The sequence below is a fragment of the Pantherophis guttatus genome, chromosome 4, assembly GCF_059756535.1.
Source record: "Pantherophis guttatus breed Tessera chromosome 4, ASM5975653v1, whole genome shotgun sequence".
Lineage (NCBI taxonomy): Eukaryota > Metazoa > Chordata > Lepidosauria > Squamata > Colubridae > Pantherophis > Pantherophis guttatus.
Window position 1 is genome coordinate 121,564,763 of NC_142066.1, and position 17,280 is coordinate 121,582,042.

The window sequence follows — 17,280 nt, forward strand, 5'->3', positions numbered from 1 at the left end:
CACTAGACTCTGTGGGTCAAGTTCCTGGAGTGGCGCTGGTGGTCAAAGAGAGCAGGCAGGTGGCTGGGTGGGTGGGAATCCAGTGGGCTGCTTTGGAGCCCCAAGCCCTGCAGAGGCAGCATGGGAGGCACGGATGGAAGGCGGCCTTTTCTGCAGCATCCCCCACCCCTCTTTGGATCGCCCTCCAGGCGGGCTCTGCCTTTGCAGAAACGGAGTGGGTGATTTGTATGGAGGATTGCGGGGGGGATGCGCACCCCTCCAGGATGGAGAGCAGGGCAAGAGAAGGCTCCGAGATTCACTTGGGCAGTCAAGCCAGATGGTGGAGGGAAACTCAAAGCGTTGGGGGCTTCAGAAGGGCAGAATGTGCTTCGGAATGTGTAGTTCCTGGCTCTAACAGTGAGTGACATACGTGACATCAAGTTGGCCATGACCACCCGTCACATGACCACCAAGCCATGCCCACAGAACAGGTAGCAACAATTTTTAGATTTCATCATTGGGACTCACCCTTAATGAGTTTGGTAATCTTGGTCAAGGTGAGCATCTTTGAGTCAAGGAGATACCCGCCTTTCCTTATGTCTTGACCTTTCTTAGTTAATGCAGTATGTGATCTGATATACAGCAGTTTCTTATTTATCAATTTTGCCAAAAACGTCTTCTGTGATAAGCCTTTGGGGCTTAGAAAAATATTTGCATAACCTTAGATCAGGGGTCAGACCCACTGTGGCTCAGACCCACATGTGGCTCTTTCATCCCTCTGCTGCAGAGAGAAGCGGCTGGAGCTGATTCTCTGGCACCTCATCTCTTGCTGGATCTCATGGGCAACAGAAAGGAGACAGGCCCACAGCGCCCAGCCACAGCTTTAAACCTTGCACTGGGGACTTTCGCCGCCCTGAGGACACTTTTTAATCAATGCTGCTGGTGGTACTGCTCTGCTGGAGGAATAAAGAAGCTCAGAGAGCAGGAAAAGGGGGATGGTCCTGCCAAAATTTGCACACCCACCCTGGGGGTCAGGCTCAGAGAAAGCCAGAGCACCCTCACCAAAGATGCTTGCCCATCAGCCGGTCAACCCACCTGCCCGGCACACCTTTGCTACACTTTGGCAAGTCTGGCTGCTCACTTGAGGATGGTTTCCCCAGTCATGCACCCTCCCAGCCCTGCCACAGCTGGCCAGGGGATTGCATGAGGAGAAGGAGGAGGAGGGGTGTTGTCTTCGGAAAGAGAGAGAGAGGTAGAAAGAGAGACAGAGACACACACAGAGAGAGAGACAGACAGACATACAGATAGAAAGAGAGACACAGAGAGACAGAGAGAGGGGGGAAAGGTGAACAACACACCTGAGGCCAGGTGTTACAAGAAGTGGCTGGGAGGAGAGGGGTAGGTGGGGCCAGGCCGGGCATGGTAAATAATTTAACAACCAGTTCTCTGCCCTAATGACCAGCTGGGTAGGCATGGCTGGGAGGGGGGTCATGTGACTGGGTGGGAATGAGTGATGTTGAGTTGGTCACACCCACCCAGTCACACCTATTGTTAAATTATTGGCTCCTAGTGGTTTCTTTTCTATGGGAAATGGGTCCAAATCAGTGGTGGGTTGCCCCCGGTTCAGACCGGTTCGTAAGAATCAGTAGTAAAACCAGCAGGAGGCTTCGCACACTGACCCAGATATTATCATAGGTGATCTGCACATGCACAGAAGCGGGTGTGATGCAAACCGGTAGTAAAGGTAAGTAAAACCTACCCCTGGTTCAAATGGCTCTTCAGTGTTTAAGGTTGCAGACCCCTCCTTTAGTTGGAGATAGACTAGTCTCCTTTATCACAGTTACAATCCTTCCTTTATATCTTATTTGCTGCTGCTTGAGGCCCTAGGGTCATGTACAGACCTCCAAAGCTATGACAGTGAAACCTTTCATATTTTTGCAATTCTTAGTGTGTCAACCAACTGATGTTCCAAAATATAAGTAGCCCTAGACACTCTTGTAGCCTTTAAAGTACTTGCTAACTAAAAAGGAAAAACAATCAGTGAAGTTCGGAACATGAAATAAGTAAAAACTGCATGATAAATTTCAGGGTAGACTTAAAACAGATAAAAGAAACACATGCCACCTAAGAGCAGTGGGAAGAGTAGCAAACAAAATGTCTCAGGGCTGAATCACCCACTGAAGCTCCACAAAAAGAAAAAGCCAGTTCATGTTTTCAGTGGATTACCCATCCTGTGATAGCTGCAAACCACAAATAAATACATATATAAGCCTTGTACATATTGAGTAATAGAGCAACAAGACATTTCCCAGAAACATCTTCCGATACGAGCACAGGAAATTATGGTGACCAGTTCAAATGATATATGCAATACTAGGAAAATATGTACATAATAGACTTGTTTTAACATGGTTTCTATTCTAACTAACTGTGCTCAAGAGCACTTCACTCCACAAAGTTCCATATAAAAAGTCTTCTCCTATAAATAGACTTAAGGTATTGAATTTTATTCACTTCCCTAAACTGAATTTGTTGTCTTTTTCAAATGTTTCAATCAGTATCCTTTCCTATCCTAATTTCTATTTTTAAACCCATGGCCATGCACTTCTATAACAAGATAATTATACTGTTTCCACTTCATTTCTAGATCTCACTGCCAGAAAGGCAAATGAATGTTTTTTCACACATAATGTAACTACCTCTTGAAAAAACCTAATAAAATGCCCTGAAGTAATTTGCTGAGATTAGAAAAAAGGAGTCATTCACTGCTTCAGTATTTCATTATGAAGATTATATTTACACACCATTTTTGCAGTTCACAACCACATAGCTGTGGTTAGTTAAAGCAAAACAAAATTCAGAATATGTTTTTCATCTATGTGTAGCTGTGCATGCCTCAGCAGCTCTGAATTCTTGTTTTATATTGATAGCCTATTCTCCATGCAAATCACAAGATGCACTCAATCTGTGCAGTCATGAGCAGCTGTTCCTTCCTTTAAAAAGAAAAGACCAGAAAAGTCCTTATATATTTTTCTGAGTATATGCCATAGCAATGAAGATCCCAGGCATTTATTAAAGTAATATTACATTGTGTGGCATGAAAATATTGTATGATGTTTGGAACTTTGTGAACATAAGAAGCTTAATCCGTTTACTGAATTAGCCCATTTGCTGGGATTGTAGAACACATTGAATAATAAACTATGAGTTACATTAGTATCACAGAAACATATATCTAGAAATAAACCAAGGTTAAAACTAAAAATGTTTAATACCTTCAACGAATTCAGATTATTTCTGACATAATCAAATACACTCAGTGAATCCAAGCAACATTGGGTTATAATGAGTTTTACTCTCTTCAAAATGTATCAGAATATTAATTACTTATCCTTTGTAAATTCATAATATGTTCCAGTTCAGTTTTGCTAAACATTTTCTTTGGTTGATCTAGTGGTGCTTTCCATTTAACGTTTCTTTAATCACATTATTGTCTTTTGTCTGCCCTTCATTTTTTCCCACATCTTTGATATCTTTATCTCGTTAGTATTTGTCTGAGTGGAAAAATTACTTCATAAAATTGTACTGTTTTATGAAATATACATTATTTGATGTACCATCTGATTCTTTCTGAAAACTCTTGTAATTTTTGTAATTATTCCAGAATATTATTAAAGATTTGGGGGGGGGGAAACAACTTGGAAAAAGAAACTGATATCAGAATTGAATCCTAATATTAAAAAACAAACATACACATAAATAATTATTTTGTGATTTTGGAGCATTTGAAAGATGAAAAGAGATTAATATTTCAGAATATTAATCCTAAATCCTGATTAATAATTCAGAATTTCCCCTAAAGTCAGAAATTCAAACTACTCTGCATATTTTTCTTTTAGTTGTGTATGTGCCCTTTGTTTGTGTGAACTTTATTCTCTCCCTTGCTTCTTCTTCCTCATTGTTTTAGCAAAAAATATTTACAAAGAAGCAGCTTGCAAAAATTCAAGCATGAAGTGCTTCTATGCCTGATCCTGGTCTCTGGCTTTCCGCAACATTTTTAATCTTTTTTTAAAATTTCTTTTTAAGAATTCTAGATCTGACTACAGGATCTTCATCTCCAGCATTTGGCCTATTTGAAAATCATGCTGAAGCTCTATTTGAGTAGGCTCTACAATGATTTCATTTAGGGCAGACACAACTGGATGGGGAAAAAATAAAAGCTGCAACCAGAAGAATTGCCAAGTTCTGCCAGTAATTCAGAGCTGCTGGCAGAACATTTCTTGATAGCATTAATCAAAGCATCCTTCAGTGTGCTGAAATAAGTGCTCTTTCCCCTTTGCCCAGTGAGATTTTAATATCATGACATCTAACAACTATAAGACCCACAATCTGCAATGTGACAGTTATCTTCTAAAAGAATCAGGCAATATGACAATATATGGTCATGATACATGGCAGAACATGCTTGTTTGAACCAAGGAGATCTGGACTTAATGTTGCGATGGAAGAGTGAAAAAAAATCATTGGAACTTTTTAGTTAGAAGATGGGAAGTAATTATAATATATTACAATTCACAAGAAAGGGCTCAAAGCTTTTTACACTGGTATTTTTTTATTAACTTTAACTATGGTTTATTTAGCTTTAACTATGATACTGGACTGTTTAATTTTTAACACACTGATAGGCTATTTCATTTTCATGTTCATTATCCAACAACAATACATCACAAAGGAAAATTCAGCTGGCTCTCCATGATGCAGATTCTCCATATGATTTAAATGTCTGCATGAAAAGGGAAGGGCGAATTCATATAATCCTATCTTGCCTTATGCCAATTTAATTGCAATGGCAGGAAAAGAATGGAAGATTTGGGTTTCCTAGTTTGTATCTTGTTAGTGACTAATGAAAATCATTCATTCAGAAATGTTCCCTAAAACAAGGGAAATGTCCACTGGTTCACTTGAAACTATTTCTTTCACACATAAGGTGCATGTGAATCTCATAGTAGTGGTCCATAAATCATGGGCTATGGTTGTGCTAATTGTGGTCTGTTCATTAGCCACCTCTTTAAAAAAAACAACAACCTTGCATTATCATACTGTGGGAATCTGATTTGCATCATGGATCACCCCTGTGACAGTTCAATGGTTTTTCACCTGCCATTCTCTGAATTTAGCAGAAAGGACTGAAGAATTCATTAGCAGCACCAGCAAATTAGTGATGATTCCCACAAAGCATCTCATTCTGTTCCAAAGATGTTAAAATGAGATTAGACACCATTTACAGAAATATATATAGAAGAACTACCTATAATGAGAAATGGGGGAATAGCAGGGGTGAAATTCAAAAATTTTCCCTACCGGTTCTGTGGGCGTGGCTTGGTGGGCATGGCAGGGGAAGAATATTGCAAAATCTTCATTCCCATCCCATTCTTGAGCCAGCCAGAGGTGGTATTTGCTGGTTCTCTGAACTACTCAAAATTTCTGCTACCTGTTCTCCAGAACCTGTTAGAACCTGTTGGATTTCACCCCTGGGGAATAGATATGGTTAATTGCATCCAACAAGGGAGTAATTTCCTTCTCAGCAAGCTGGAGTTTTCCTGAGAAAAGTAATAGGCAACTGAGAAAAAGTGTATTGGAAGAGGAGCAGAGAGAAAGGGGGAACAGGTCAGCTTTGTCTACAGCAATGTTTTTCAAATTTTGCAACTTTAAGAGATATGGATCTCAAATCTGGCTGGAGAATTCTGAGACTTGAAGTCCATGCCTCTTAAAGTTGCTAATATTGAAAAACACTGTTTTTAAAAGAGAAAAATACTTGTTACAAAGGAGTCCGCTGAGTGAGGTAAGCTTGTCAAATAAACATCTGTAATTATGTAATATGAGTTTTTGACACCCTCTGACTAATCCAGGGATGGATTCAGAGATGGACACAATAGATGCATTTGGTATACATACATTGCACTCTTTTACAAACACAACATTTTCACATGCATTGAATATTTAAACCAGGCCAATAATAGCTGAACACCAGGATGTGCATTCATTAAAGAATCAGGCTAGAAAGCAGAAGACTGAGTTTTATTTCCGGCTTGGGCATGAAGCCACCTGGGTGACCTTGGACCAATCATTTTGTTTCAGCCCTAGCAAGTATGCAATGGCAAACCACTTTGGAAACCCTGCCAAAAAATGGCACCAACATGTCCAGGGAATCCCTAAGAGTCAATATTGACTTGAAGGCACAAAAACCAAAATGCTACTTATTTGATATTGTGCTGTTTCCCATGAAAAGAAGTCTTACACAATAGCAATGTGCTACTGTTGTAATGTTCATGGATGCCATGGCGCATGTTGACAGCTAAGGGAAGCTTATTTCACTATACTAAAAATACAGGTTTTTGAAGGTAGTTAATTAGCTTCTGTATAATTAAATCTGTAAAACTACCATGTTTTGTTTATTTCAGCTTTTTTTCTATATTTATTGTTGATTTTGGAAGATAAAATGATGAAGAAAAAAACCTTGCAAATTAACTTATCCCATCCATTTTTCTGCCCAAATTCATGATGCTATATTTTAATCTGATTCTTTGTTTCTCTCTTCTAGCCATAGTAAATGCCTTGAAAAAATATCTAAAAATCTATTTGAGAATAGCATATAGGGTTGTTGTTGTTGTTATTTCACTGCCACTGTGATTCATCTTACACAAGTCTTTTCATGCTTTGGCACTTTCAAAAGCATGAAAGGACTTGTGTAAAGCTAACATTGATTTAAGATGATTCTCAGAAGAGTCTGCCAAGGTGTGCACAAAATGGTTCTGAGTATTACCATAGTTTTGTAACAACAGAAGAACAGAGAGGTGTTATCTCTTGCAAAATGCATTGCATTGCATGTAAGAGTGGAGAGCTTTGAATACATTTTATTAGATCTGGGTTAATTCAGTGGCTCTCCTTTTTGCTCAGTTTTGCTGAACTATCAGTCATTTAGAGAATGTACAACAGAGAAAGCAAATATTTGTATGCTACTGGTTTTAATAGGATGATTTTTTAAAAAAGAAAAAGAGAAAGGCATAATTCATCAATTGGAAGACCCGGAAGGCCACCTTAACAATAAAAAGAAAGATAAATTGGAGATTGCCCGAGAGTATTATGCGGCTCTGTATGCGGAAGAACAAATTCCCAATGAAAAGGTGGTCCAATACTTGTCAAAAGAAAGTCTCCCAAAGATCGGGGAAGAGGATAAAGAAATACTTAATAAAGAAATAACAATGACAGAATTAAGGACGGTAATATCAAAACTTAAAAAGAACAAATCCCCAGGCCCAGATGGACTTCCAGGGGAATTTTATAAAAATTCAGATTTGGAGGAAATTTTATTACCAAAGCTGTTAGAAATTTATAATGAGGCCCTAATAGAATCCAAAATTCCAGAATCATGGAGAGAGGCATATATTACTCTCCTCCAAAAAGAAGGAGAAGACCCAAAATTAATTAAAAATTATAGACCGATCTCCCTCCTGAATACGGACTACAAAATCTATATGGGCATCTTAGCAGGAAGGCTAAAAATAATTTTGAATAAATTAATACACAGTGATCAAAATGGATTCCTCCCTGGGAGGCAAATCAGGAATAATACAAGGATGATAATAGACATATTGGAATACTATGAGGAATACCCGAACAAAGAAATGGCATTGGTCTTTGTCGATGCCCAAAAGGCATTTGACAATCTTAATTGGCAATTTATGAAACAACAAATTATCCAAATGGAATTCGGATCAAATTTTGTCAATACGATATCCACAATCTATCAAAAACAAAAGGCTAACATATTACTGAATGGAGAATTAACTAAGGCTTTCCAAATTAGAAAAGGGGTCCGACAAGGGTGCCCTCTATCCCCACTTTTATTTATTTTAGCACTAGAAGTACTCTTGAGAAAGATTAGGAACAATAATGAAATAAAGGGTTTAACAATCAGAAAAGAGATATATAAGACACAGGCATTCGCAGATGATGTGGTATTAATCATGGAAGAACCATTAGAATCAGGCACTAAAATTTTGGAAGAATTGGGCAATTACGGAGAGGTAGCAGGCCTTAAATTAAATAAATCCAAAACTAAATTATTAACAAAAAATATGATGGAGGTAAGGAAAAAAGTACTGGAAGAATCAATGGAGATCCAAACCGCCAAGAAGGTAAAATACCTGGGGGTGTGGATTTCATCAAGGTGCTCGGCCCTCAGAGAGGATAATTATTTACCATTGATTAGAAATATTAAACAGGATCTAGAAAAGTGGAGAAGACTACAGATATCATTATTAGGTAGAATTGTGGCAATAAAAATGAGCATATTACCCAAGTTATTGTATCTATTCCAAACGGTCCCTGTTAAATTAGATAAAAAAAATTTTTGGAGCTCAATAGCATCATCAGAAAATTTATTTGGGAGGGAAAGAAACCAAGAATAGCAATTAGGAATTTACAGGACAAGAAGGAAAAAGGGGGTTTCAGATTACCTAAATGGGAGTTATATCAAAAAGCTGCAAACCTAGTATGGCTGAAAGATTGGGCAACCCTGAGAAATAAAAGACTGTTAACTTTAGAAGGGCATGATCTCCAGAAGGGTTGGCATGCATATCCCTGGGATACTGGGAAGAAGATAAAAACTTATTTCCATAGGCATAAAATAAGGGAGATCTTGATACAAATGTGGGGAGAGATGAGACAGAAGCGCTATAGGAAAATTCCGAGATGGCATTCCACCATGGAGGCTATAATATATCCAAATGTATTAGAAATGGGTAAAACGGTCAGATACAATGAATTATTAGATGGGGGAGGGAATCTTAAAACAAGGGAAGAATTGATGGAACAAGATATTTCTATAGACTGGTGGCCATATAACCAAATTAAATCCAGATATAAAAAAGATAAGGAGGAATTTGGCATTGAGTCGAGCATAAATGGATTTGACAAGATATGGATGGGTACGGATGACAAAATTCTAGCTAAATTATATAATTACTTATTGAAGTATGATATGGCAGAGGAAGTAGTTAAAGAACCGATGTTAGCATGGGCCAAAAATATCGGACAGAATATAAATCTGAACGAATGGGATTCAATATGGAATAATAATCTTAAAATGACAAAGGTGACGGCTTACAAGGAAAACCAATACAAGCTGTTTTATAGATGGCATATGGCCCCAGCTAGGATAGCGAAGATCTACCCCAATTCGAGCCCTAAATGTTGGAAATGTGACCATCAGCAGGGTACTTTCTATCACTGCTGGTGGACTTGTAATCAGGCACAAAAATTCTGGAGGATGATATGGATGTGGATTAGAGAAATAATAAAAGAAAATTTTGATTTCGAACCAAAAGCCTTTCTCCTGGGAATTTTGAAAACTGAATATGCAAAAAAGAAAAAGTATTTAATTATACATATTCTGACAGCCGCTAGAATTTCCTTTGCCCAGTATTGGAAAGAAAAACAAATACCACCTCAAGAACATGTTATTGGAAAAATATTGGAGTGTGCTGAAATGAACAAACTGACTTCAGAAATTAATGACAGAGAAGATTCGGAATTTTATAGCGTGTGGGACATGTGGTATGAATGGATGGGGAAAAGAAATAAAGAAGGAAATAGAGATTAAATATTAATTAATTAACAAAATCCATATGAACAGTATTACATTTAGTCTTAGAGATTTGTGCACTATTATCTTTAAGTGTTTTGAAATTAAATCCAGCTTTAAGAAACAATATCAAATAAAAGACAAGTAATAATGCATGTAGATGTATATATGTATATAATTGCACCAATGAACCAAAAATGTATCACTATATGTTATAATAAAAATCAAAAAAAAAAAAAAGTAAATGCCTTGAAAAAATATCTAAAAATCTATTTGAGAATAGCATATAGGGTTGTTGTTGTTGTTATTTCACTGCCACTGTGATTCATCTTACACAAGTCTTTTCATGCTTTGGCACTTTCAAAAGCATGAAAGGAGTTGTGTAAAGCTAACATTGATTTAAGATGATTCTCAGAAGAGTCTGCCAAGGTGTGCACAAAATGGTTCTGAGTATTACCATAGTTTTGTAACAACAGAAGAACAGAGAGGTGTTATCTCTTGCAAAATGCATTGCATTGCATGTAAGAGTGGAGAGCTTTGAATACATTTTATTAGATCTGGGTTAATTCAGTGGCTCTCCTTTTTGCTCAGTTTTGCTGAACTATCAGTCATTTAGAGAATGTACAACAGAGAAAGCAAATATTTGTATGCTACTGGTTTTAATAGGATGATTTTTAAAAGGTTTCCTATCATTCATTGAGGCCAAGCTTCAGGCATTGTTTACTTTCTCCTTCCTCAGCCTCTAACCTTCCAGGCATATAGCTCCTATTATCCTCAGCAGGGAAGAAAGGCTTAAACCACTGTGGCTGTTGAATTAGGGCTGCAGAGAAAAACGTCTGAAATTCTGTCTAGCTATAAAACTTTCTGAGATTCTTCAGCCACTCAGTATTTCTCAGTCTAAATCTACCTTATGCTTGTTGTGAGCATGAAACTGGAGAGGCGTACAAAATATATTCTCCTGAGATCATGAAGGGAATGGTGTACTTCTGATTATTTCTAATGTACTTCTCCATGAAAAGAAATGTATAAACCTGTCATAGCTCAGAGGGAAAGGACCAGATTTGCTTAGGGAAAATTTTTAGTTCAATTCCTGGCATTGTCAGGATTGCCAACCTGCTATGCCATTCTTTGCTTGCTGCCAGTCTGCCCTACTCAATGGGGAGGTGAGGAACTGTAAAGTGGAATAATGCAGGGATTAGTAGAAAAGGAATCAAAACTAAGCATTATGCCATCTCGGGTGAGAGCATTGGCAGTTCCAAGGTCAGACTATGGAATGCAGCACCATCCAGCCTGCAAAGACAGGGGCTGTTACCAAACAATGTATTTGAATCCAATTGAACACTTAAGGATAATCAAGGGGGAAGTTGGGAGAAAGGGAAAAGTGAACCATATGCTTTGGGCATGAAAATCTCAGATCTGGCTTTATATCTTTGTACCAATTTGATTTTAGTAAAGTATACTTTCGCTAACAATGGATTTGAGAGTCTTTCTTTTCTAATTGACCAAATTGCAATGGTTAACAGCCATCTTCAGATAATGTTGGAAATCTTCCTTTTATAAATGTCAGAAACTACCACAGCCAATGTTTGTTCCTATTCACTAAAAGGCAGCTTCCTGAGATTTATTGTTAATTTACCAAATCCCAGTTCATAATGGGTGATGCAGAGATGATCATTTAGATTTTCATTCATACATGAGCATATGATTCCTATATACCCTTTGTATTTTAAGAATTTGATTGCAATAATAATTCAAGCTTGGAATACTAAAAAGCTTTTCTCTCCTTCCAGATTACTTGTATCATATTTTCAATGTCTGTTGTTTATATCTTTTGAGTGGAAGAGCAAGAGGAACCTGTTAATATTATACATGAAGTATAAGGAGTGTAATATTGGAGCAAGAATACAGTCATTAGGGTGTAAGCAAACAATCTGTCAGCTTTGCTGCTGCTTAGCAATAATGTATTTAGAGATTTGGAGAGATAGGAATGGACTGAATTAATGAATGTCCTTACTGTATATTTATGTAGGGGGTGGATTGGAATTAACATGAGGAGAAAAAATACTTTGCAAAACTTGTTTAGATGAATGAAAATCTTCCTTGACTGTTTTCACTCAGTTGCAACATAAAAAGTATGCTTAAAGTCATTAGCCTGTTCAAAAGAAGAAACCAGAACCACTTCTGTAATGAAAGAGTATTTTTAATGTAATTTTGAGAATGTTGACTTTTCCTCAAAATGATGGTATTTTCCTTGCAGTGGAAAACCATCAATGAAGGAACAAGTTGGTCCTCCCTCACAAAGGATTTCTGGAATCTAAGCATAATTGCCAACAATTTTTTTATACCCCAAATGGCCAGTCTACAGCAAGGATGACCAACATATAGTCCTAGGATGACATGCACAATGTCTTTGGCTCCTCCTTCCTTGTGGTTCTTGGTTTAATTTCAAAGTTCCTATGAAAAGACATTGATGTATAATTAACTGTTTATACCATTGAAATAGTTGGATGCTTGAGAATGTCAGAAAGAAAAATAAGTTAAGAAAAGGAAAAAAAGAGGTATTAGAGAAAATGTAGGTCATTAGCTTCCTCTGGCTCTGGTCATGCAGACAGCTTACTTCAGTTTGGTCAACCACATTCTATCAAACACATACCATATCTAACAGAAAAAAACCTGTTCAGCCTTGAACTAGAAGAATCAAGAGATATACAACGGGGAACATATTGCCTCCTTGAAGGCAACTTTACTAGAATTGGTAGATGATAATGGCATATTGCATTTATTGACCAGTTTAGGAAATCAATTGTATGTTTGCAGTATATTCGAGTATATATTAAAACATCTGCCTTGTGAATAGGGTTCAACAGCTCAATAATATTGGATACTAATGCTAACACTGTGAATTGTTGATGTGGCTAATATGTGAACTGCCATTGTTCAATATTACTTTACCTTACCTAATTCCTGTCATGAACATGTTGTAGTAGGATTTTTAAAAATACATTCCATGTATTTATGTATACCAATAAAAGAGAATATTTGTAGTTTGGGATTGAAATGAAGGGTCTTTGGTGCTCTCTGAGCTTGGTTGTTTTCTTGCAGACATTTCATTACTCAAACTAGCAATATCATCAGTAAGTAAGTAAGCAAGCAAGCAAGTAAGTAAGTAAGCATGCATGCATGTATGTATGCATGTATGCATGCATGCATGTATGTGTGTATGTATGTATGTATGTATGTATGTATTAACCTGACTTTATTACTTTGCTTATGTAACTAAAGGTGGTGAATTTGCAGAATAATAGAGTTGTAAGCAGCCTTGGAGCTTTTCTAATACAACCCCCTGCTTAAATAAATGGCTGTTCAACCATTCTCGAAACCCTCCAGTGATCACCTATTATGTCTGGAGGCAAGCTGTTTCACTGAATAATTGTTCTGACTGTCATGAAATTTCTCTTTAATTCTAGCTTGGATCTCTGATAATGGTCCATCCATTTTTTTCCTGCTTTCAAGAATAGATTAACCCCCCTTCTCTGTGACAGCCCCTGAAATATTAAAATATTGCTACCATGTCACCCCTAATCCTTTTCTTAATTAGACTAGACATACTAGACGAGTTCTTGCAAAAGTTTTTATTGGGCTGAGATTAATTTAGATCAAATTCTACAGTTAATTACAGATGGCAGCAAACAAAAATCTGCTGTAAGAAGTCCCCTTCCCTTTTGTGCTTATGTAGCTTCAATGTCAGTGAAGTTATAAAAGCAATATATGATGCCCCTTAAGTGATATACTGTAATTCAGGTGTTCTTCTGTCTTCTTGTTCTTCAACTTTTTTTTTTCTTTCATCGTGCTAGTTTGCTTGCATCTGATCTGAGCATACTGATCTTATTTTCCAACCTGAACTTGGTGGTATGCTATTTGACTTTTTTTCTTGTTTGTTCATTTTGCATCCAAGATATTAAGTTATAAACTGCAGGTGATTTGTTTCTTGCAGGAGTTGGTGCTTATATCTGATATTACAATATTGGCATATTTTAATACTTGTGTTACTGGTTTGTTTGGAAGCAGCTTCACTGCAGGCAATCTTATTCTGTTGTTTTATAGATGTTCTGGATGTTCAGTTATTCTTTGTTTCAGTCCCTCTTCTTTTTTAGTCAAAGGGCTTTTTTCTTTCTGAGGAGAAGGCAGAGGAGATGTTGTGCCTGTGTTGGGAATGAAAACAACTCAATAGCTAGTCTTTGATCGAGAAGGCTTTGTTTTCTTTGCCCTGCAGGTAGAACATGCAGTTCTTCTGTTTAAAAGATAGCGTAGCTTTTCAAATCTTATTTGGAAATGGTATGCAATACACCTAGAACCATCCATACAATTCATACATTACGTCATAGCTCCATTCTACTGTGGGTCACTTCAGATATAATATTCCAAACTGTCAAATTTTGATTTATTAGCATATGAATGAGAAATCAAAAACTCAGTTGTCCCTATAATACAGTAATAGAGTTGGAAGGTACCCTCGAGGTCTTCTAGTCCAATCCACTGCTCAAGCAGGAAAATCTAAACCATTTCAGACAAATGGTTGTCTAATGTTTTTTTAAAAACCTCCAGGGTTGGAGAACCTACAATTTTTGGAATCATTTCACTCACTAATTGTTCTGTCAAGAAATTAGTTCTAAGATGATTCTCTTGTTGATTAGTTTCTATCCATTGCTTCTTATCCTGACTTCAGGAAAATATGTTGACCCCTTCTTCTTTGTGGCAGCCCCTTAGATATTGGAACACTGCTATCCTCCTGTCCCTTCTTCCATGCCCAATTTTCTTGGTTTGATAAATTAGGTTTTTATGATATCAGAGATCTGCATTTTAAATAAAGTGCCTAAATCTAACTCACAATATATTTTTAAAAAAAATTAAGAAAAAAGCTTCTGTTTTCTTGTCTTCAAATTCTTTAGTTGTATTTTTAGTTTGCTTTGTATTTATTACAACTGTTGTTAATACAACTTCCAATCATTCTGAACTTAGTAGGTTGCCCATTCAACTCAAGGAAGACATTATGAAGAAATTTCTCCTCATGGATATAATGTTTACATGATGAGATTCAAAATTCTTGGCAATCCCAGAACTACTGAAATGCAGCAACTCCAGATTCCCATCATGAAAATTTCATCATAATGCTTTTTTTTCCTTTGAATGAATTTAGAAAACCAGTTGCTTTTCATTAAATGGAAAAAAATAACTTGGTAGAAAAAAATGAGAAGACATTTTTTTTAACATGGCATGAATTTTAAGCAATCCTGTAAAGAAAGTTGAAAATTAAAATCTATGGAAACTTCAACTTATGCTTGTTAAAATAAGAATGTTAGATCTGTTGTAAGCTTCACCCTGTTAGATATTATTGTATATAACAGGTTATAGTCAGGCATAAAAATAGCCAGATTTTTACAGAAAAATTTGTAAAAAATCTAAGTTTGCATAACATCTTGTTCATTTACTTCCAGGGATCAATGCATTGTGTAACAAAAACAATGGAATTTCATTTGGCAGAACAGAAGAGAAATACAGGCACTTTCAACTAAAAAAAAAATCCTTCTCTAACCAATTATTTCTCATCCCTTGCTTTGAGATATAAAGACAAAACTTTAGAAGGCAGAAGAAAGAAAAAAAATTGCATATTTTGTCCTTTTCACCTTTAAAGAGTTTTTGCGCATGCTCGAAGATGGCGGTGTTGGGTGAGCTCCCGGTCTGACGATGGGGGCTATTTGGTCTTTTCGGGGGGTGTAGGGTCGCTAAATCCATCTGCGACCCCGAGCCCCAGTGAGGAGAGCCCCTGCCCAACCTGGGGAGGATTTTTACTCCCTCTGTGACATCGTGGTTGGAGCGAGGGGCTAGCAGTTTGGGAGAGGCCCTGGAGAGTGCTGAGGATGCCGAGGACGCCGCGGAACGCCGCAAAATTGATAGCAGCGGCGGCGGCGACACTGTGAAACCACCCTGGTCGCTGCGGAACTGCCTGGAGCCCCGCGAGGTATGGCAGCTATGAGGGCGCCATAAAACAGCTGAGGGTGCCGAAAAACAGCTGAGGGCACCGAGAAGGCAATGGCAGTGATGGCGGCGGCAGCAGCAGCGGTAACGGCGGTAGCAGCGATGGTGGGAGCAGCATGGTGTGGCCGCAGAGAGTCATCTGGCTGCGGTCTTTATTTTCCATCAAAGAAGAGGGGCTGGAGGGGGACGGTGGCTCCGGCGGTAGTGCGAACGGCCGTGGGGCAATGCCCCCCCTCCTCCCCTCCCCCCCCACTCAAAGCAACAGAGCCAAGGCGGGGCTGGCGGTGGAGGCCAGTTGGCGGCGCTGGTTGCCCCCCCCAGATGCATATGTTATGGTGCTGGGGTGGGGGGGGTGACACTGGCGCCGATGATGGCGTCTGCCGCAGAATGCTGCAATGGTAGTCTGCTGAGAGTGAAGAGGAGAAGCTGAAGTGAGGAGGCCTGGACTTATAGATCGGCAGAGGAAGAGATGTTACCCTCCTCTGGGGATATTGTTCCCCCCCTCCCTCTCCCTGCCTTCCCGCCCCCCCTTTTTATGGGGGGAGGGGCTTATGAACTGCTACACTCTGGACACTTTGGACCCCCCCCTTCCACCATGTTCCACTCATGTCCTCGCTGGCAGGAGAGACTGAGCACCAGTTTGAAAGAACTGTGGGATTTTTGTATCCCAACGGGGAGGATAGAACACTGTCCCCGTTAACCTCTTGTAACGGGACCGGCCGTCGTGAGAGGATGGTTGGCTATTAGCCTCTGTTGGAGAAAAAGAACATTGGACCTTCTCCCTGTTGTGAGAGTCCAGCTCTACAAATGGACATTTTGTGATCCTTATGCTCAGTTATCCCTTTGGACTATGATAGACCCCCGGACTGGCCTTTCTTTTCACATCTTTGGTTCGGTTGATGCTCCAAAAAGCCGACCTTCTCGCGCTGCGAGACTCCCCCCTCTCGCAGGCCTGGCCCTCCACATTATCGAGGGCCTATCTTGATGACGGGCTGTGGAACCCCGAGAGATGGCATGTAGCGAAGAGGGGGTTGAGGGGTTTTTTAGTTAAATTTTTAAAGAAAATTTTAAGGGGACCTGGGAGGGAGGGAGGGGGTTGTAAAAGCGGACCTGGGGGGAGTCCAGATAGCGACTGAGCGGGATGATGGGTCGATTAGTTTCAGCAGGAGGGTCGCGAAAGGAAATTTAACCGGGGAGCAGGGAGATGACAGGAAGGGCTACGAAATTGAAATAATGAGTGGGAGGGGCAGGTATGACGGACGCAGGGGGTCATATCAAGTGTCGGGGGTGCGCATACGCTGTTTACGAGCGATTGCGCACTCCGGCCCCCAATGCGTGACTCGTGTCCTGGGTTGTGTAGAGTTTCAGGCCCTGGGTCCGCGGCTGATGTTGTGTAATGCCAGGTCGGTGGTTAATAAAGCCCCCCTCATTTGTGATCTTATTTTGGAGGGGGGTGCGGACCTGGTAGGTATTACGGAGACCTGGTTGGGCCAGGAGGGGGGGTCCCCCTCATTGAGATGTGCCCGCCAGGTTTCCGTGCATTTCATCAGCCAAGGGCCCAGGGGAGGGGTGGGGAAGTGGCGGTGATTATTAGGGAAAGTCTTTGTCCGAGGGAGACC